Source organism: Hemicordylus capensis, chromosome 3 (genome assembly GCF_027244095.1).
Source record: "Hemicordylus capensis ecotype Gifberg chromosome 3, rHemCap1.1.pri, whole genome shotgun sequence".
Taxonomy (NCBI): domain Eukaryota; kingdom Metazoa; phylum Chordata; class Lepidosauria; order Squamata; family Cordylidae; genus Hemicordylus; species Hemicordylus capensis.
Window position 1 is genome coordinate 184925824 of NC_069659.1, and position 21082 is coordinate 184946905.

At 43.6% G+C, this 21082-nt stretch overlaps 1 long non-coding RNA gene across 2 annotated transcripts in view; it reads right to left on the reverse strand.

The window, feature by feature from the left end:
• Nucleotides 1–4300: 4300 nt before the first annotated feature.
• Nucleotides 4301–21082, reverse strand: part of LOC128351702 (uncharacterized) — a 29919-nt gene continuing 13137 nt past the window's right edge. The window contains exons 4-6 of one of the 2 annotated variants that reach the window (XR_008319986.1): nucleotides 19560–19645; nucleotides 16697–16761; nucleotides 4301–4836 (exon numbers count right to left, since the gene is read on the reverse strand). This is a non-coding gene — a long non-coding RNA (uncharacterized LOC128351702). The remainder of the gene's footprint in view (nucleotides 4837–16696; nucleotides 16762–19559; nucleotides 19646–21082) is intronic. The other variant, XR_008319985.1, reaches the window with a different exon arrangement.

Below are 21082 nucleotides of genomic sequence, written 5' to 3' on the forward strand. Positions count from 1 at the left end.
TTGATTATGTGTTGTATGAAAAGGTACCTCCATTTGCTGGTCCTAAATTTCATCACAATCAATTTCATGGGATGACCCCTGATTCTAGTGGTATATGAGAGGGAGAAGAATTTCTCTCTATCCACTTTCTCCACACCATGCATGATTAATAGACCTCTATCATGTCTCCCCGCAGTTGACTATTTCTAAACTAAATAGCCCCAGGTGTTGTAGCCTTGCCTCATAAGAAAGGTGCTCTAGGCCCCTGATCATCTTGGTTGACCTCTTCTGCACCTTTTCCAGTTCTACAATGTCCTTTTTTAGATGTGGTTACCAGAATTGCATGCAGTACTACAGGTGTGGCCACACCATCGTTTTGTATAAGGGCGTGATAATATTAGCCATTTTATTTTCAATCCCCTTCCCAGAGGCGTAGCAAGGTTGGAGGGGGCCCAGAGACAAGATTTTAAAATGGGGCCCCCCTCACTGAAGCTCAGCTCATGAAGTGTGTGTGTGTGTGTGTGTGTGTGTGTGTGTGCGCGTGTGTACACACATACACATCGCCCTTCCAAAAATGGCTTGAGGCGGTTTACACAGAGAAATAACAAACAAATTATTAATTATTATTATTATTATTATTATTATTATTATTATTAATTCAATTTCTATACTGCCCTTCCAAAAATGGTTCAGGGCGGTTTACACAGAGAAATAATAAATAAATAAGATGGAACCCTGTCCCAAAGGGCTCACAATCTAAAACAACATAAGATAGATACCAGCAACAGTCACTGGAAGTACTGTGCTGGGGGTGGATAGGGCCATACAGACACACACACACACACACACACCCTAAATTATTTTTTTAAGGCTTTGTAAATTGTGGACACCCACAACTGAAGGAAGCCCGGGCGGGTGCGCAGCTGGGGGAGTCAGTCATGTGACTTGCCTCTGGGGCCCCCCCAAGGCAGTGACAACTGTCTCCCCTTGCCCTATTATAGTTACGCCCCTGCCCCTTCCTAATGATCCCTAGCATGAAATTGGCCTTTTTCACAGCTGCCACACATTGAGTCAACACTTTCAACGAGCTGTCCACCATGACCCCAAGATCCCTCTCCTGGTCAGTCACCAGCAGCTCGGATCCCATCAACATATACTTGAAGTTGGGGTTCTTCGTCCCAATGTGCATCACTTTACACTTGCTAACACTGATCCGCATTTGCCACTTTGTCGCCCAATAACCCAGTTTGGAGAGATCCTTTTGGAGCTCCTCACAATCAGTTATGGATTTCACTACCTGAAAGAGTTTGGTATCAACTGCAAGTTTGGCCATCTCACTGCTTACCCCTACTTCTAGATCATTTCTGAATAAATTAAAAGGCACTGGTCCCAGTACAGATCCCTGGGGGACCCCACTTCTTACTTTCCTACACTGTAAAAACTCTCCATTTATCCCTACCCTCTGTTTCCTGTCGTTCAACCAGTTAGCAATCCACACATGTACTTGTCCCCTTATCCCATGACTGCTACGTTTTCTCAGGAGTCTTTGATGAGAAACTTTGTCGATTGCTTCTTTGAAGTCCATGTATACTATGTCAACTGGATCATCTTGATCCACACACTTGTTGACACTCTCAAAGAACTCCAAAAGGTTTGTGAGGCAAGATTTACCTTTGCAGAAGCCATGCTGGTTCTCTCCCAGCAGGGCCTGTTCTTCTATGTGCTTTACAATTTTATCCTTGAGGATGCCTTCCATCAATTTGCCTGGAATGGACCTTACGCTAACCAGCCTGTAATTTCCCGGATAACCCCTGGATCCCTTTTTGAAAATCGGTGTTACATTGGCTACTTTCCTGTCCTCCGGTACAGAGCCTGATTGTAGGGATAAGTGATATATTTTAGCAAGGTCAGCAATTTCATATTTGAGTCGTTTGAGTACTCTTGGATGGATGCCATCCGGCCCTGGCGATTTGCTAGTTTTCCGTTTTTCCAGACGGTTTAGAACATCATCTCTTGTCAGTTCTATCTGACTCTGTCCATTAGCCTCCATCTCCGAAAAGCCTGGTTCAGGAACAGGTATACGCTCAATATCCTCTGCCATGAAGACAGACACAAAGAACTCATTTAGCTTCTCTGCAACCTCCATATATTATCCTCCTTAATAATCTCTTTTCAGTCCCTCATTGTCTAATGGTCCAACCTCCTCCCTGGCAGGTTTCCTGCATCTGATGTATTTAAAGAAGTTTTTGTTATTCCCCTTGATGCCGTTAGCTAAATGTTCCTCAAACTCTCTTTTCGCCTCCCTTTAGTATTAGGGATAGAGACAGCCAGTAAGGGCATTCCCTCTCTGACTATGCTTTCTCTATTTCTGAATCCCCTTTGTTAGAATGATATTCTCGGGTTTCATTCTCCCACTTGGAGGTTTTACACACAGGGCTTCTGCCCCAAATCTGCTTCAGTGTGTGCATTCACATACCAGCCAAACTTACCTCAAAGTCCCTTTGAGATTTTTGGACCCACTCCACACACAAACCTGGCTTTGTGGTGAGAATTCTAGCTCTTCTCGATGTACGTCCAGGTTTTTTAAATGCTGGTTTTAAGCTGCTTTTTCTGAAAACGCTGGAAAATGGTAGAGGCGCTGACATAGAATCATTAGCATGATAAGAAGGATACTCTCTTTACAAATGCAGATCTATCTCTGCAGGGAGCTCCCTCTTTCTCCCCCTCCCATCGATTAGGAGGAAAACCCTGACGCCTCCCATGTGGACTTGTTTCAAAAGAAAAATGAGAGCAGAGGAGAGGGGCTGCTTCCCTCAATACTGTGGGTGTACTTCGAAGTGGCTTCACTCAACGTTTACCCCGAAGCCTGGAGTCAAGTGCGAATAACTTCCCGGAGAAAGGGAATTTTGTCTTCTCCCTTCCCCTCTTCCTATATGTAGCAACCAGCTAGGCGTGAAGGCTTATCTATCTCCCGCATGTATTTCCTAAATAACCTACTTTATTTAGAATTTTAACTCCATGTCTTCAGACAAAATTAATTAGCACTTCTGCTGCAGCTGGATTAGATAAACAAATCTCCCCTCTACACTTTCTAACAGAAGTTAGGTCTTGCTGAGGATTGCTCCATCTTTAAGATTTTGGCCCATGTAGCAGGGATGTTCATGGAGGACAGGTCTATTAATGACTACTAGTCTGAGGGTTATAGGCCACCTCCAGCCTCAGAAGCAAGATGCCTCTCAATACCCATTGCAGGGGAGTAACTGTAGGAGAGAGGGCATGCCCTCAGCTCTTGCCTGTGGGCTTCCCAGAGGCATCTGGTGGGTCACTGTGTAAAACAGGATGCTGGACTAAATAGGCTTTGGGCCTGATCCAGCAGGGCTTTCCTTATGTTCTTACGATGTTAAGCACTAAATTTATTTATTTTTATTTATTTAGCAAATTTATTGACCACCTGATTTCCTTAGACTCAAGTTGGTTTACATAAACTAAAGCAACAGTGAAAAAGGAGAAGAGAAGAGAAGAGAAAACCCTCCCACACACAAAACTAAAAGCCTGGCAAAATAGATAAGTTTTCAAAAGCTTCTTAAAGGACAGAAGGGAGGGGGCATTATGGATCTCAGGAGGCAGTGTGTTCCATAAGGAGGGGGCTGAAACGGAGAAGGCCCTCCTGCAAGCCCGGGCCTCATGTACCTCCCCTAGGCCTTGCACCACCTGAGACAACCTCACAGGGTGGGTCAAAGTTGTATGGGAGAGGTGGTCCTGAAGGTACACAGGCGCCAAACCCTAAATGACTAAATGTGTAATGTCTTACCAGTTAAAAATTTCATTAAAAATTTTACAACCAATTCTTATCACTCATCAATTGCTCTGTCTTCTGGATTACTCCATGGAGATTCTCATGATTAGTTTCCAAACATGATTAGTTTCCAAAAATCTGCATGGCAATAATCTACTTGATGTTGCCAATGCTACCAAAATGTGACATATTTCCATAACGTTGACATTGGAACAGAACTTATAGATTCTACAGTCCTCTGTACATGTTTAATGTACACATTTGATGCCCTGTATGTGGAAATTAGGTATAATACCCATTACCAACATAAATCAACAGTACAGTTAATGCAGCAGCATGAGAAGTGGATATGAACTGAAACCTTTTATTTGTTTGTGTTTTGTTTTGTTTTTGCTATTGGAGTTGCAAGTGGGTTTTCCCCCCCTATTGGGGGATTGGGTGTTTTTATTTTATAAAAAATATGGAGCTGACCATGTTAATGCTTAAGCAAATAAGATTTCAGCAACTTAAATGTTAAATTTATTAAACAATATTTACATCTTTATCATGTCATCCTTAATATGCCATAAGATTATTTATTGCTTGTAGGTAGTATTAAAAAAATGGATCTGACCATGTTAATGCTTAAGCAAAAAATAAGATTTCAGCAATTTAAATGTTAAACAATATTTACATCTTTATCATGTCATCTTTAATATGCCATAAGATTATTTATTGCTTGTAGGTGGTATTGTGGATCAAGAGACCCAACGTATGTTATGAAGAGATCTACGTTGTACATTGCTGTCAAATGTTATAATGAAAGGCGATACACAAACCTAAATAAATAAACCTTGTAAATAAAAATGGAGAAATGAAAGAGCAAAAGAAAAAATATGCTTCAGAAATTCTGAACCTCTGCAGAATTTACACCCCAAGAACAACTCCATGGGCTTAACAGACTTTCTTCCTCCCAACAAGCACTCTAATTCAATATGACAGTTATTTGAATGTTTTTTCTGAGGAGGAATGTTGCTGTTCATTATCCAGTTTGACATCAAGGCTGGTGCTCCATGTCTAGCCTACAAAAACCAAAACAAAAATTACCCAACCACACGATCAAAACAGCACATACGTTCTGAGGGAATGCTGCAGGCTGTCAACTTTTCTCATATGGTGGGGAAATATTCTTGTCCTAATATTTTTTCTCCCCCTCAACTGTGGACTAGAAAACGGCTGGTGGCTAATATGTCACATCAAATATTATTTTCTGTTTCTCTCTGTAACATTTTATTGCAAAGAATTAGAGCAGGACTTATCAAATACTGAACTCCATTCTGGGTCAGGATTTCATTATTAACCCCTGTTTTATAAGTCTGTTAATTTTTATTTTTATTTTGTGGGGAGAGTTGGGGAGCACATCACAATCAGCTTCACACCAGCAGGAATGGGTTTGGCAGATGCTTGACTTTGTAGGACAAATTGTCCTTGGCACTTTCAGATATATTCATTGTGGGCTGCACGGTTATAGAGCAGCTTCAACCTCATGGATCCTTGAGCGAACTTCATCCATAGAAGGGTTCCCTATTTCCCAAGGAGATGCATGTTTGATAGTGATGAGGGCCAGTACAAAGTTGTGGTAACATCTGAAACATACTGTATGACACACCTAGAAAAAGTGAAGTGGGACATTTCCCACAAACATACTTTTTAAATTTAAACTTAAATAAAAAAAATAAACTTAAGTAGACACATGCATTCAACAAGTATTGGGGGAAATCAGTTTCACTCTCCAAACTCTTTATAGCCCTTTGCAGGTGTTATGAAGTAGTATGCACTGTGTATGGTTACAGTACCAATAGAAGTGTACCAGTTAGGCAACCCACTGGGCATTAACACGCTCTTTAAACAGGCTCCTGTTTCCGCTCATATAGTGCAGAAGCAAAAGTTGTACTTTGGGAAAGGTCCTGCCTGTGAATAAGCAAGCAGAAAGCAGGGTTTCCTGGCATACTCCTGTTGGCACTGTAACTCTGTACAATGTACCCAGCCACCTAATTCTGTAAAATGTTTTATATAAAAGTCAGCTCCCGACATTCCATCATATTCTAGTGCAGAGTTCACAACAGGGGGTACTAGTACCACTAAGGGAACTTGAAGGACTCTAAGGGGATACTCAGAGCCCCCTGCCTCCTCACAAAGCAGTTATGCTATTTGTTCACCATCAGAGGATCACCATCTTGAAGTCAATGAATCCTCAGCAATGTGTCCACTGGAGAAGGGGAGGGAGGAGGTGAAGACCCACCTCCTCTTCTCCTCATTGGCTGGCTACATGCTGGTGCTCAGCAGACCCTTCCCCTCAGCCTGACAGGCTTCAGAACATTAGCGAGTACTCCCACTGAAATTCATAAATAAATTTTAAATAAATTTACTTCCATAAATTGCAGTGGAAGTACTCATGATTGGTACTCATCCAGCTTAGACTGGATGTAAGCCAGTGACTAAAGTAGCCTGTCTCATTGATTTTATGTATGTATGTATTTAGAATATTTATTCCCTGCCCCTCCACTACAATACTGCTCAGGGAGGCTAACAACAATAAAAATAACATAAAGTTTAAAACAATGAAACAAATAAAGCACAGCATAGAGTAACATTAATTAAAACAAGCTCATTTGTTAAAAACAAATTAAAAAGAAGAAGCCCATCTATTTATCATTAAGAGATTTTAATAGTCTCTCTAAACAGATGGGTTTTGAGAGCTTTTTTAAAATCCTAAGGAAGTGTGACAAAGTTCTTCTGGGAAAGTATTCCATAGCCAAGGGGCCACAGCCAAGAAAGTCCTGTCTCTTGTCCCTGCCAATCAAATCTCAGTCAGTGGTGGGGCTGCGATCAGGGTTCAAGATTATGAAAGAAGAGTCTTGGCAGATTCATATGGGTGAATGCAGATACCCTGGCCCCAAGCCATTTTAGGGCTTTAAAGGTCAAGACCAGCACTTTGAATCGGGCCCAGGAGCAAACTGGCAACCAGTGAAGCTCCCACAGCTAGGCCTCAAGAGTGACTAGCAGCCACGAGCATCCTTGCAGCAGCATTCTGGACCAGCTGAAGCTTCCAAACCATCTTCAGGGACAGCCCCACATAGAGTGCATTGCAGTAGCCTAAGCATGAATGACTGACTTCTCCAAATAGAGTCAGGTCTCACTTCTCTAAGTAAGGTCGCAGCTGGTGTAACAGCCATAGCTAGTAAAAGGCAAACCTCTGCCTCCAAGGACAGCATTGAGTCCAGAATCATCAAGCTGCCAACTTGGTCATTCAGGTGGAGTGTAACCCCAACCAGGACCAGATTTACCTCACCACTTGGATAATCAGTTTTACCGACCCAGAGTACTTCCATCTTATTTGGATTAAGTCTCAGTTTGTTTGTGCCCACCCAATCAAGAACAGCCTGCAGACACCATTTCAGGACATCCACTGCCTCCCTGGTGTGAGGTGAATTAAATGATAGGTAGAGCTGGATATCATCAGCATGTTGATGACTCTGTAGCCCATACCTACCGATGACCTCTCCCAGTGGTTTCATGTAGATGTTAAACAGCCTTGGGGACAAAATAGAACGCTGCAGCAGGGTGGCCAAAACCTAAGGGGTATACTTGTGGGTCAAATGGGCCGTAAGTCAGAATTTGGCTTTTTAAAAAGCCAAATCTGGCCACCTAGCCCTGCAGTACCCTATCCGCCAATTGCCAAGGCTAGAACAGGCACCCCCCAGCATCACCTTCTAGGTGCAACCCTCAAGGTAAGACCAGAGCCACTGTATCACAGTGCCCCCAAGTCCCAACCCAGAGGGGTGGTCCAAAAGGATACCATGGTCAATGGTATTGAAAACTGCTGAAAGATCTAGGAGAATCAACAGGGTCACACTCCCCCATCTATCTCCTGATGTAGGACATCCAACAAGGTGACCAAGGCAGTTTCTGTTCCATATCCAGGCCAGAAGCCAGATGCTCCAATACCTTGCCCAAGAATGGAAGGTTAGAAACTGACCTGAAGTTGTTTAAGATGGTCGGGTCCGAAGAGGGATTTTCTAGGAGTGTTCTAATTACTGCCACCTTTAACATGGAGGGCACCACCCTCTGATTCAGGAAGGCATTTACCATCCCTGGCAGCCAGAGATCCAGTTCCTCTGATTGTCTAACCACCCACAAAGGGCAAAATCAATCAAATATATAGTAGGTCTTAGACTTCCAAGCAGCCTATTGACCTCCTCAGGCAACACAATCTGAAATCTAATAGGGCCAGATGGCCATTGGCAACATTCAGTTCTGTTTCCGCAAAAATATGAATATCCAAGTCGGCCAGGATACAAGCAGTTTTATCTGCAAAATATAATGCACATTGGTCACAGTGGGCTAACGAAGGCTCAATTTGATGGTCTTTGGGGCCCTCACTGAGTAGCTCCCAAACCACTTGAAAAGCTCTGCTGGACAAAACTGAGTGGACATAATGGTGGCAGAAAAGTAACATTTCTTCACTGCCATCACCTTCACAGAATAGGCTCTAAGATGGACTCTAGCCTGTGTTTGATCATGTTCACTCCAAGTTTTCCACCAACAGCGATCGAACCATCTATTGCTCTGTGTTATCACTCACAACTCTCCTGCATACCAAGGGGCCTCTTGGGCTCGGCAAGTCAGGACAGGACACCTAGGCACAATCATGTCAATCGCCAGCTCATCTCATCATACCAGGGAGAGACCAGGACACTGACAAGATCATCTGCTCTCTCAGCAGGAATATCTCCCAGAGCCATCAGGAATCCATTAGGATCCATAAGCCTCCGAGGGCGGACCATCCTAAGTGGTCCTACCCTTGCAGAGGTGTGCTGGGTCTACCCTCTGCACAATCTTCGCCAGTTAGTGATCCATCCATGACAATAGTATTAAAGCCTCCTAGAAAATCCAAAGAGCACCACTGTTCATCGATGACCCAAAGACCAAATCAAGTGTATGACCTGCCACATGTGTGGGACAAGATAGCTGAGAAAAGCCCATGGTAATCATGGAGGACATGAAGTCCCAAGCTGCACCAGACAAGGAAGTCTTTGCATGGACATTAAAGTACCCCAAAACTGAGGGTCCTCAACACCCCATCCAAGACCACTTCAAACAGCTTGGTCAGGGAGACAGCAGAGTGGGTGGTATATTAACAGAATCCCAACTTTGTCTCGTGATCCCAACACCACATGCAGGCACTCAAAATGATCAGACTGGCAGACCGTCTGTCTGGTGAGGAAGACGGTCTCCCAATAGACCAGGGCAACCCCACCTTCCTGCCCACCCTACCTCGACTGGTGCTGGATACAGAAACCTGGTGGACACACAACTGAGGAAGGTTTACACCACCTTCTTCCTCCGACCAGGTCTCCGTGATACAGTTGAAGTCAGCATACTCATCCAGGATATTCTCCCGAAAGGCCAAGGTCTTCCCATTTATTGACCAGGCATTTAGCAGCACAAGTTTCAGGCAAGGTGGGCTGCTAAGATTACTGTAACATTTAAAAATATATATATATATATATATATATATATATATATATATATATATATATATATCTTCTCTCTCTCTCTCTCTCTCTCTCTCTCCTTTATGGCTGCTTCATCCATCCTGTGTGGATTACAAAAATCTGTGAGACTCCTGTAGTCTTTTTTGTTTTACTGAGGTGCTACACACGATTAGTGTGAAGTGGTGTTAGGGTTTGTGCAGGGAGAGCAGGCTTAGTCTGCTCTCCCCACACACGGGCAGGGTGGCATCTCTGGGTGGCCGTATCAGCCGCCCACGTGATTGCCGGCTCCATCACGGAGCTGGCAGGGGCAGCGGGGTTCGGAGGCCAGCTGGCCCCCAGAAGTCCCAGGGTGCCCCGTGCAAGTGCATCCAGGGCATCCTGGAGACATCCCCGAGGCCAGGAGGCTTGTTGGACCCTCCCGGCGAGGGTCTCCATGAGAGTTGTTGTGGCGCGAAGCCACCCCACGGTGTCTCACGACCACAAAAACACAGTTAACAGAGTGAGCGCTTTGTTAACCTCATTTAAGGGGAGGGGTTCCTAGCCGGGCTAGCCACTATGGGACTACTGGGCTCGCGGGCAAGCCCGGTGGTTTTAACAATCAATAGAAACCGGGCTAGGCTCCCTTAGCCTGGTTTCTACTGATCGTCACAATAGCCTCACTGGCTTCTATTCTTCTTAACTGGGGACTAGGGTTTTTGCTTTAAATATATGTGTGTATTACATGTGTAGAATGTGATTTTCTTTAGGTTGATTACGTTTGATCCCTTTAATTACTGAATTTCCCTCTGAATCCTTTTCAGTAATGATCTCTGGAGTATGGACTCTGGGAGAACTAGGAGAGGGTTACAAAACTGGTACCCAAACAGGTGAAGCAGCCACTCCTCAAGCTTTTCTGCAGTTCTTAGGTCCGGTCTCCCTGGCCCCTGGTGCTGACTCTGTGACTGAAAGATGTTGGAGAGAAAGCTACTGTTCTTCTTCTCCTTTTCAAATGTTCTGCCTCTGCCCATCCTTTTCTTGTCTCAAACTCTTCTCTTTCTTAATCTCAGTCCTCCTCCTCAATTTCAATGTCTCTATGTCAGACTTTGACCAGCATAAGGTAGAAGGAACATAGAAGCTATAAAGCTAAAAACTATGATGTTAATAACCGTAAGGTCTATGTCTAAAGGCAAATAAAAACTATAAGGTTAAAAGGTGATAGCATAAGAACTATAACATTGCCTTAAAGCTAAAATCTGTGAACATCTACCAAAAAACCTCTATGAAATGAGAATGACTGCAGTAATCAATCAGTCATAGAGTCTGGGCACAAACTCAACCCACAGGAGGCAGCAGGAAGCTATTTGTTTACGAATCCAAGATCAAGGCTCCACACAAGGCTTCAATTTCTGTAGATAAGAAAAACCCTTAATTTCCCCTTGAATGCAGGAGTTGAACTGGAATATTGGTTAATTGGTAATTAACAAAATAGCCAATTTATCTGCTGATGAAACATCTAAGTTTGTCTTTCAAGTGGATTAAAAGTGATTCAAATATAAATGTTTCATTGGTATGTGAAATTGTACTGCCAAAGTAATTCTCTATTAATTACTTGCAAATGAGTTACTTTTTTCTATTTTATAAGCTCAACACTTAATGAATTAACTAATAATAAATATATTTTAAAAGGAAATCAGATACCAATTTAATATTCTTCCATTGTTTGCACCTCCTATCATTTCCGCTGCCTGTTGGAGGGAAAGGTTTAAAATAGTTTTCTCTGACTTCTTTCCTGTTCTCTCCTTCCTTTCCCTTCATCTCAAGCATGTTCAATTTGTTAAATCTATACTAGTCAAAGCTAAGCATTTGCCCATTGATGTCTATGGGAGAGTTTGAAGTTGAAATCAATGGGAACGATTTGAATTCTGCCCTTCTTGAGCTCCGTTTATCTTCATAATAATATTGCTAGTTTGGTTCAGCTGACAGAAGCTGGAGGAAGGTCACACAATGAGCCTTATGAGCAATATTTAGACTTCTGTCTTCCCTGTCCAAGTCTGACACACTATCCACCACACAACACTGTAGAAATTACTATACCACACTGTAATTATAAGCCCTTGGCCAACATCCATACTAATGTCATGCACACAGAATAACTTTTTGCATGCACAAGGTGGGGGCGGGGAGATTTTTACAGATCCTCTCTTCTCTCTACAGCAATCTGTGCCTCCCAAAAGATTTTGGCATCCTCCGGGGCATATTTTTGGGAGGCACAGGTGACTGCTGAGAGACAGGGGAGTTGGCAAAAATCACGCTCCCCCATTGCATTTGGGAAACGTTCTTCCCTGTGCGTGACATGATTCTGGATGTCAGCCCTTCTCTTTCGATGGATTCTGCCCTAGATCCATGCTGGCTGGCTGATTCACATCAACATTTTTATTCAGTCTCTAAATACTTTACACTATTACAGGATTCTGGAGTATTTTTAATCCATTTAAAGCCTTTGAGAACCAAATTATATTAGGCTAATAAATGAAGATGTGGCCTTCTTAAGTCACAGTTAGCCAAATTTCTAACTACTTGATCCCAGTCCTTCCCAGTCTCTTTTGAAATAGGTCTTAGAAGGGTTTAATCTAATTTAAGCAGTCAAACATATCGCTGATCCAGAAGGTGAGTTGGCAGTGAAACATCAAAAGAAGAAGAGTTACTCTTCCTGTCCTTGATGAGTGACAAAACCTCTCTGATGGATTTGCAAAAGCTTTGGGGAAAGCAGAATATTCACTTGACTTAAATTCCCAAGCAGGGCATTTTCCAGATTACATGCCGCCATGTGTCCCATAAGTGCCCCTCCGTATTGCCAGTGTTTTGACATCACACTCGCTGCACTGTCAGCAGGGTGCTGTCCATATTTCCGATGCCTTGTTTCGAATTTTAATGATGTGCTATGGCCCTATAACGTGATAATAGCATTGCAGGAAAGCAGCTGTATTTTTCCATGGTAGGGAGGCTTGCAATGAAGTTTATTCATTGCAGCATGTTGCAGTATGGGCGGTTCTTCTCCCCACTGCCCGCCACCACCATGCTTGCTTCCTCTGCCCCCTCGCTGCGGGGAGAGATGCAGACAGGGAGAAATCTCAGCTTTCCCCTCCTTTCCTCCCCTCAGATCCCAAATCCCACATCTCCTACCTCCTCTGCATGTTTCCAATATAACTTAAGCTTGTCAACACAGAAGGGGAGGGGAAACAGAGCGGGAGGGAGGAGATCAGAGGGTATTATTATTATTATTATTATTATTATTATTATTATTATTTTATTTTCCCACTGGGGTTATTTTGTGCATTCCCCTTTTAATTTGCTACTCTGGCCAGAGACTCATACTAGTGCAGCTGAGCAGATTTCTGAATCCAACCCTTTCTTGTGCAATTTTACTGAAGAGGAAGCCCATCGAACTAAATCATTTACTTCTGTGCAATCCCACTTGCTTACTACAAGGCAAAGGGCAGGGAGAGAGAACAGTCACTTACTTAAAAGAAAGCCCATTGAGCTGAATCATGATTCATTTACTTCTGTGCAATCCCACAGCCCTCACTGGAGGAATGCTCACCTCACCTCCGCTTCCTTATTTACCTATTTATTTATTTATTTCTCTGGAGGTGTGCCAGTTCCTGTCTTTCCCCCTTCCTGGCTTGTCACCACATGGTTCCCTTTCACTGGATCTCCTCATGCACCCCACTCCCCCTTTTGTCGGGGGGATTTCCCCAGTTATTACTTGTGCAAAACTAGAACGATACAAGGCAAAGTTAGATTTTTGTTTTGGAATGGTGCTTCCCCCTGCTGGTGGATTTGCACAAGGCAGCCGAGAAGTTACCCCCAAAAAATTCACACACACACACCCACAACTCCATTGGCCCAAATGCCAGGCCATACAGAAGCCAATTGCGCAGGCACAGCGGCCTCCAAAATGGCCACTGTGCTGGATGGGGAAGGCCTGAACGGGCCAAATCGCTGGCCAAACGGGCAAAGAGGCTGGCAGGGGGAGGGGAACCCCCACGGACACACACACCTCTCAACTTAGAGCAAGTCCCCCAGAGGGGGTAAGTTAAAAAAAAACTAATGAAAAATATATAAACCCCATACCGAACCAAACTGGGGGGGCGGGGCTCGAGGGGGTGACGGACCAAACTGGCTAGGACCAGTTCAGGTCTGGTTTGGACTCTAACCATACCAGCCAGTTCCATGCGAAACCCTACCACATGGTTGGGTTATTTAAAGGTTCTTCCAGATGCTTATGAATAAGAGGCTTCCATGCAGATGGGAACTATCTAAAGCAAGGATTCTCAGCATTGGGTCCCCAGATGTTATTGGACTTCAACTCCCATAATCCCCAGCCCCAGTGGCCTTTGGTTGGGGATTATGAGAGTTGAAGTCCAATAACATCTGTTGACCCAACGTTGAGAATCCCTGATCTAAAGGGCACCCATGTGAGCAGAGGATATAGATGATACCTGAAGTGGCATTGGGGCAATCTTGGAGGAGATGGTATGTAACTCATAAATAAGGCCTTAGTGTGGGGCTTCTGGTGTTTGCTCCATAAAACCTATGCAACTGTAACTTCCACTTTAATCTCTTTGGGGTATTCTGACCAATAGCAAGATATAATTTGCTAGATGTAAGCAAATCCACCAGGATGCAACCTATCTTGAACATTACTTGGGGACATATAGGGCACTAGCAAAAATATTCTCTCACTGGACCATGATCCTCATCCAGGAGGCACCATCTTCTTAATTTCTTTCTATATTTCACTTTCTAATATAATCTGATACCACAGTGACTCTCACAAGACTTTCTAGAGGTCTTTTCTATGCACTCTTTTATGCTCTGTAGGGGAAACTGCTATCACTGGTGTTGCTAAGAGAACATTTTATCGACTCTCTACATCCTTTTACTGCCTTGGAGAATAAAATGTGTGTGTTTGTATATATATATATATGATTTTTAAAAAAGAAATATGCAGCCACTATTTGCCTCAAAAGGACCCAAGGTACTATATGATAAATGAAAACCTTATATGAGAGGCACTGAATTGCCAATAATGAACATTGAGTGCAAAAGCAAATTAAAAACCCGATGCTTGGAGAGACCATTAGGAGCAATTTGGCATTTATTGAACAGCAGATGGTGATTAAAAGCATAAAACCTAGAGTGTCATGCTAAGAAGAAAAATAACAAGGCTCGTTCCATTTTCAAAAGTCTAACATTTCAATTACCAAAGCTCTAGACACTAAGGGTGGCTTTGACCATGAAAAGTTGTAAAGAGAACAGGAAGCATCAGTGCCTTGTACTTCCTGTTCTTCTCTATCTCCGGATGAATAAAGTCAATCATTTACAAGGTGGTAACTTATAAGGTTAACTGCAAGGTTTAAGGTTAATAAATAATAAACGAGGTTGTGTGTTTAAGGGGGACGTGATAGTGATTTCTAAAATTAGGTATCGTATGGGGAAACAGGATCATGCAGTGGAATTGATTGGCAGTAGATTCAGGACAGAAAAAAGTAACTACTGTATTTCTCCATACAAAACAATTTATGAAACTGATTACCACAAGATATGGCCACTGGCTTATAAGCTTTAAAGGGAGGTTAGGCATATTCATGAATGATAGATCTGACAATGTCTTCTTAGCAGGATATCTAAATGGAACTTACATCTTCAGACACATTTTGCCACTGAATACCAGTTGCTGGGGGCCAAATGACAGGGGAGAGCTATTGCCTAGGGATGTGCAAATTGATTTGGGTACAAATCTACCTGTTTCGGGCAATTTGTGGACAAAACAAATCACCCCTGTGCAAGCTAGCCAGATTCGGGTCCAAAACAAATTGCCTGGATTTTGGACCTGAAAAATTCATAGATTCGGATCTCCATTTTGTGGCAATTTCTCTTGCTGTCTGCATTTTGTGTCAGGAATTTTTTTGAAAATCCCACACTCCCAAGCTTCAGATTAGTGGCTTACAGTGTGCAACGGTTTGGCTGGCAATTCTTCCCTGGTTCCAGATTGGCTAGTTTCCATTCAAAGCTTGTGTTGCCAGGGATGACTGACTCAGCATTGGCTAGTAGGGATGAGCAAACAGGTTTGGCATTGAACGTGTTCAGTGTTGAATGGGTTCAGTCCGACCACTAAGGGTCAAACTGAACCATCCCCTGCTCGGTCTGACCCCAGACCAACCCCCCCCCCCCCCCGACTGTTCGGAGGGTTCACATACTTTTTTAAAAAAATAATGTTTGTGAACCGCTCCCCCCAGACCAAACCAGACTGGGGGGGTGGGGTTGAGGTGGTGCTGGACCAAACTGGCCCAGTCCAGACTCAAACTGAACCAGACCAGCTTGTTCCATTCACACCCCTTTTGGCTAGGGGAAGGGTCAAAGAAGAGACAAGGGTGGAGAGAGTTCAAAGGAGGGATTTTCAAATGTACTTAAGGAGGTAGGCAGCCACAATTCTGCCTGTCTGTCTCATGAGAGAAGAGAGAGAGAGAGCCAGAAGAGCTTTGCTTTGCTTTGCCTTGCCCGCCTGCCTGCCTGCCTGCCTGCTGCCTGGAATAGATTCACTGCATTTTGTTCCTGTTTTCCTGATTGAGGAAAAGAGAAGATAATTTTTTCCACCACTTTCCTGTTGCTGAGAGAATCACTGCCTGCACCTGCTGTCTGTGTGAATCAATTCAGGTACAAAACAATTTGTACCCAAATCTACTGGGTTTGGGCAATTTGTAGACAAAACAAATCACCCCTGTGCTAGCTGGCCAGATTTGGACCCAAAACAAATCAGGGGTGATTTGAGAGGAGAGCTGGCCTTGTGGTAGCAAGCATGACTTGTCCCCATAGCTAAGCAGGGTCCACCCTGGTTGCATATGAATGGGAGACTTGATGTGTGAGCACTGTGGGATATTCCCCTCAGGGGATGAAGCCGCTCTGGGAAGAGCAGGTTTCAAGTTCCCTCCCTGGCTTCTCGAAGATAGGGCTGAGAGAGATTCCTGCCTGCAACCTTGGAGAAGCCACTGCCAGTCTGTGAAGACAATACTGAGCTAGATAGACCAATGGTCTGACTCAGTATATGGCAGTTTCCTATGTTCCTAATTAGAGTACATATATAATTTTAAAAAATTGATTTGTGTATATCCCTACTATTGCCTTCTATCCCATGCTTGTGGGCCTCCTGGAAGCTGACTGGCTACTGTAAACAACAGGATGATGAACAGCATGGACCTTTGGTCTGATCCAGAAGCACTTTTCTCCTGTTTGTATGTCTCTAACCACTTGGTAATCTGGCTGCCTGGTTCCACTCACATTACCTCTTGAAGCGTGTGAGCTAATTTTCAGTGCTGAGATCCAACATTGCTGAGATACACACCTGCATACAAGCCCAGATGGGCTGCGCTGATTCATTGTGTGAGGCTTTCTCACTCCTGCCATGACCTAGCCAGATGATAATATAGGCAAAATAATATATTTATTTATATTTATTTGTTTATTAGATTTCTGTACTGCCCTTCCAAAAATGGCTCAGGGCAGTTTAGATAATTGAACTAAAATCAATTAATCAAAAACTGTAAAAACAACATAAAACAGTTTTTAAAACCAGGCCAAACCTTTACGGTTTTAAAACAGTTTAAAAACCCTGGAAGGCCAGGCCAAACAGATAGGTCTTAAGGTCTCTCCTGAAGTCCAATAATGAACTCAGATTACGGATTTCTGCCGGGAATGCATTCCACAGCCAAAGAGCAGCTACTGAGAAGGCCCGCCTCTGAGTCACCAACAGATATGTTGGTGGTAACTGAAGACGGACCTCCTCAGATGACCTTAATATGCGGTGGGAATCGTGTAGAAGAAGGCGCTCTCTAAGATAACTCGGGTAATATAGGGAGAGTGCATTGATAATATAGGGAAAGTGCATTGAACACTGAAAAACATGATGATGATGATGATGATGATGATGATGATGATGATGATGATGATTCACATTTTATATCCCGCTCTTCCTCCAAGGAGCCTAGAGCGGTGTACTACATACTTAAGTTTCTCCTCACAACAACCCTGTGAAGTAGGTTAGGCTGAAAGAGAAGTGACTGGCCCAGAGTCACCCAGCTAGTATCATGGCTGAATGGGGATTTGAACTCGGTTCTCCCCAGTCCTTGTCCAGCACTCTAACCACTACACCACGCTGCCTAACATAATAAGGTTGTGCACACGACCATTGTTGGTGGGCAGGGAGGGTGCGGGGGAAAGGCAAGATCCAGCTTCCCACCCCACTAGAGAAGCAAGGTCCATGTGTGGGACACACAGCTTGCACACCCACACGATCCATGCTGCAGCTGGCAGCATGGAGTTCTGGAGGCTGGAAAAATGCAACCCAGCCCCCAGGTATCCCACAATGCACCACTCAGTGTACATTGGGGAAATAGCCCATGAGTCGGGCACTCTAGGTGCCTGGCTCTGAGTCCACTCGAGCTGCATCCTCTAACCTCAGTTAAGGGCCAGGGTTTAAACTCAGGCTAGATAGGGAGCAATCCCAGCACTCCACATGAACAGCCCAACCCAGGTTGGGCTTCTCTAGCTTGGGTTGGGCTGCTCATGTGAATAGCCATAATAAATACTAAGTATTTTGAATACAGTGCACCAGTGTAATACGTGGCATCAAATGTGTCCTCTTGTCTTACACCATACTTCATACACCCCTGCTAACTGGGCAAAGAGGCACCTTTTTAATGTGGTGATTCTCTTTAGCCGGGGACAGTAACTGGACTGATCCACCCCCAGAATAGTACCTCCAGTGACTGTTGCTGGTGTCTGCCTTATGTTTCTTTTTAGATTGTGAGCCCTTTAGGGACAGGGATCCATCTTCTTTATTTATTATTTCTCTGAGCCATTTTTGGAAGGGCGGTATAGAAATCGAATTATTATTGTTGTTATTATTAATAATAATAATGCCACTGAAGATTAAGTAAAGATTTTCTCTTTATTTATCGAATGCTTCTGCAGCTAATACAGCTACTGCATACTCTTTCTCTAAATCTTCTGAGCGATTCACTCCACCCCTTCACTTCCTGTTCCTCCTCTAAACTCCACCTCCTTGTTGCTGCTTCTAATACTATTGTTACAAAAGGGAAGGTGAGAAGCAAAAGCAACTCCTACCTGCCCCCAATATTTCTGGGCTGAACATTTCTGTAATTACTTAAAGGCACATTTGCAGGGTTGCCAACAGGATTTGTAGACCCAGTCCCAGTCCATGGTGTGTGGACTGGTTCCCCCACCCAGCAGTACCTACTGGCAAAAACTGCTAATTGGCAGTTTATTATTAACCGCTATTATTACAATTTATATTTCTTCACCTGACTGCCTGACTATTTCTCCTACTCCAGTCACATACACATACAATAGTGTGAAAGGCTGAGAAGCATCTCAGTCTGAGGTATATTTACGCAAGAGTATCCTATTAATTCCAGTGAGATTATTCATATGTATGCATGCATGCATAAAGTTGTGGCATTTTCTTCTTGCCCTGCCCCTGCCAGGACACCTGCTGGATCTTCTCCTGTGCCTACCGCTAGTGGCCATCACCACATCCTGTAGCAGATAATTCCATAGATTAATTATGCACTGTGTGAAAAAGTACTTCCTTTTGTTGGTCCTAAATTTCCCAGCCTTCAGTTTCATGGGTTGACCCCTGGTTCTAGTGATGTGAGAAAGGGAGAAAAATTTAACTCTGTCTACTCTATTCTGTGCATAGTTTTATACACCTATATCATGTCTCCCTGTAGTCACCTCTTTTCCAAACAAAAAAGCCCCAGATGCTGTAGCCTTATCTCATAAGGAAGGTGCTCCAGGCCCCTGATCATCTTGGTTGTCCTCTTCTACACCTTTTCCAGTTCTACAATGTCCTCCTTAAGATACAGTGACTAGAACTGTACACAGTACTCCAAATGTGACCACACTATAGATTTGTATAAGGGCATTATAATATTAACATTTTAATTTTCAGTCCCCTTCCTAATGATCCCTAGCATGGAACTGGCCTTTTTTCACAGCTGCCAAGCATTGAGTCAACACTTTCAATGAGCTTTCCACTATGACCCCAAGATCTCAATCCTGATCAGACACCGACAGCTCAGACCCCATCAGTGTATATGTGAAGCTGGGTTCCCCTCTCCCCCCAATATACATCACTTTAAACTTGCTTACATTGAATCTCATTTGCCATTTTGTCACCCACTTACCCAATTAGGAGAGAACCTTTTGGAGCTCCTCACAATCTGCTTTGGTGCAATTTGCAAATCTGCCACTTCACTGGTTACACCAACTTCTAGAAGTATGAACAAGTTAAAAGACACTGTTCCCAGGAACAATTTAAAGGGCACTGATCCCAGCACAGATCCCTTGGGAACCCCACTTGTTTGTTCCCTCCATTGTGAAAAATGTCCTTTTATTCCTACCCTCCGTTTCCTGTCCTTCTTCCAGAAGCACACATATTAACCTGTCCCCTTATCCCATGACTGCTAAGTTTACTCAACAGCCTTTGCTGGAGAACATTGTCAAAAGCTTTTTGGAAGTCCAAGTATACTATGTCAACCAGATCACTTTTAGTCACATGCCTGTTAACACTCTCAAAGAACTCCAAAAGGCTGGTGACTTACCCTTGTGGAACCATGCTGGTTCTCCTTCAGCAAGGCCTGTTCTTCTATATGTTTAACAATTTTATCCTTAGGTATGCTTTCCATCAATTTACCCAGCATTACATTACCTACTTTCTATTATAGTGGCTTTAAATAAGTTCCATGCTTTCTGGAGAGATTTGACACTCCTGACTTTCCCTTTCAGCTTCCTTTTTACCAGTCCCCTCATTTTTGAGATGTTTCCTCTTCTGAAGTCCAATGCATCTGTATTGGACTTCCTTGGCAGTGCTCCAATCGCATATAAGCTGAACTGTATTATGCTATGGTCACTGTTCCCCAGCGGTTCTACAAGTTTGACATATCGCACCAGGTCCTGGGCACCACTCAGGATTAAGTCCAATGTCACCTTCTTTCTGGTTGGTTCCATGATCAACTCTTCTAAGGCACAGTCATTTAGCATATCTAGAAATTTGGCCTCTCTGTCAATACCTGCACATGAATTGCCCAGTCTATGTGAGGGTAATTGAAGTCACCCATTATTACTGCCCTGTCTCTCTTTGATGCCTCTCTGATTTGCTTCTCCAAATCCTGGTCACTCTCAGCATTTTGATCCAGAGAGCAATAGCACATCCCTCCTAACAGAGTTCCCTTCAGTCCTCGTATTGCCACCCATAATGGTTCTGTGGAGGACTCTGATCTTCCTAGGTTTTTTAGCTTGTTGGATTCTTTAATATACAGTGCTACTCTATCCCCAGTCCACCCTTCACTGTCGTTTCAGTAGCATTTGTATCCGGAATAACAGTGTCCCGCTGGTTCTCACCTTTCCACCAGTTTCCATTATGCCCACTGTATCTATGTTTTCATTAGCAACCAAGTACTCCAACTTGCCCATCTTGGCTTGGAGGCTTCTGGCATTTGTATATAAACACCAATACACCAAGTCTCTGACCTGGCCTTGTCACATGCTATCTCCTTTACTGTGATTTGACCTTTTTGACCAGCTGTCATGTGTTTCCATCTGCTCTCCTGGTTCTACTCTGTCCCCTTCTGGTTTATCTGAAATATTTGCACCCTCACATCTTAGGAGATTTTGCTTGCCAAACCAGATACCACCCAATACCTGTTGG